General features: G+C 52.3%; 1 pseudogene; it reads left to right on the forward strand.

The window, feature by feature from the left end:
* Positions 1-2: 2 nt before the first annotated feature.
* The window catches only part of LOC104546318, an 8,473-nt pseudogene continuing 6,658 nt past the window's right edge, over positions 3-1,817 (forward strand).

Below are 1,817 nucleotides of genomic sequence, written 5' to 3' on the forward strand. Positions count from 1 at the left end.
AGCCATGCCGATGACCCCAAGGAAGCCATACAGGTGAGTGAGACACCCCCAATGCTCCCCACACAGCTTCAGTTACCCCCCAGTGCAGCTGCAGTTACCAGCAGGGATGTGGCAGGCCTTGCTGATGCTGCTAACTGGGATTGGGGTGGTTTATACAGGCAAATAGTGGTTTGGGCTTCCCAACAGAGAGGGTCCTTGATGGTTTGGGTGCTGGCGGGGGGTTCAAGCAGATAAAGTGGGCCATAAATCACACCAGGGCATTTCCTCTCATGGCAAAGTAGGGCAGGGAGAGGCGCTCAGCCCCTGTACCTGAGTGAAGGAGCATTGCTGCTCTGTGTATCTGGGATTCCTTTCCCCAACTTTGGGAGTCTAAACACATTTTAACGAGCAAAATTCAAATCCAGCGCTTCAACCCAGGGATTTAATTCATCTCACAGCAGCAGAATTAATTCATGCATGGCAGATAAAATCATTTGCACTCTTTAATCCCGTTAGCCCATGGTCGCAGCTCGCCAGTGGGTTGCTTGTGCTTGCAGGCTGGAAAGCAGGTCCTGTGCCCTGACCCAGGCACCCAGGCAGGGAGAAGGTGTCTGTGCCCCTGGCTGCTGCCCTTGAACTTCAGCTGCTGGAAATCCTAGTTAGATGCTGAAAAAATATCCCCAGCTGGAAATTTAGTAGAGGTTTGTGCAGCCAGCCCTAGCTCCAGGCAAAATCTGCCCTGCCCCAGTCGCAGCGGTTGGTGTTGGCTTTGGATGCTGCGTGGTTGATGCTGAAATGTGAGTTGTCTGGTGGTGTCCTGGCTGGGTTTGCAGCGTGCTGTGGTGTACAGCTTTCATTTTCAATAGGGTTGATTGAGACATCTGGGCTCAGCTGCGTTAGGGAAAACAAATCCTCTACACCAGTGTAAAATTGTTCAGTTCGCTGAACTTGCTTCCTTTTGGCGCTGGTGTGAGAAAAAGGGGAAGCAAAGCTGCTGGAAGGTAAAATTCCCATGTTCTCGCTTCAGAGCCCACCGAGCCCTCCCAAAGGCAGCAGCAAAACCCCAGTGGTGCTTCCAAAAGCACCTTTTTTTGGGGGGTGCGTGTCCCTGGCAGCGCCCGTGGGTCGATTGACGCAGCCGAGCTGCTGGGAGCAGGATCGATGGCTTTGATTTGTGCTGGCGAGACTCATTAGTGCATCACATGCTGCTTGGGCTGATCTGCACGAGTTCGAGTGGTATCGCAGCCCTCATTATGAGTTATCTCCTTCAGGTTTCTTATTCATCACCCACACTTGTTTAATCCCTTAGTTTCCCCCAAGCAAGCACCTGGAAAAAGCTGATTTCTTGTTTTACCCCATCTGCTTAAGCAATTCGGTGTCTGCAGAGGAAGTGCCGCATGCCGTAAAGGCATCTCCAGCACTAAAATGCACAAATTACTCATTTTAAAGCAAAAAGCCAGATGAGCTGCCGTGCCAAGAGCGTTGAGTTCCCAACCAGACCGATTCAGCTCTGCTGCTCCCAAACAGCTGCCACAAACCACGTGGGCGAAGCAGGAGTCATGTGGTGCTTCCCTCTGCACGAGCCTCGCAGCTTTTGAGCCCTTGTAGAAGAAATCTTTCCTAATCCTCATTTATTTTACAATATGTGTGCCTCCTGTCTCGCAGCTGATCAAGAAGCAGCTGGTGAACGCCATCAAGGCGCTGCAGAAGCAGTACGTCACCTCGGACGCCGTCGTGACCAGCGACGATGGCAACACCAACACCTTCTGCAGCGCCCTGGAAGCTGTCTTCATGCACGGGCTGAAGGCGAAGCACATCAAGACAGAGAACGGGGGGCA

The sequence above is a fragment of the Mesitornis unicolor genome, unplaced genomic scaffold (genome assembly GCF_000695765.1).
Source record: "Mesitornis unicolor isolate BGI_N332 unplaced genomic scaffold, ASM69576v1 scaffold829, whole genome shotgun sequence".
Classification (NCBI taxonomy): domain Eukaryota; kingdom Metazoa; phylum Chordata; class Aves; order Mesitornithiformes; family Mesitornithidae; genus Mesitornis; species Mesitornis unicolor.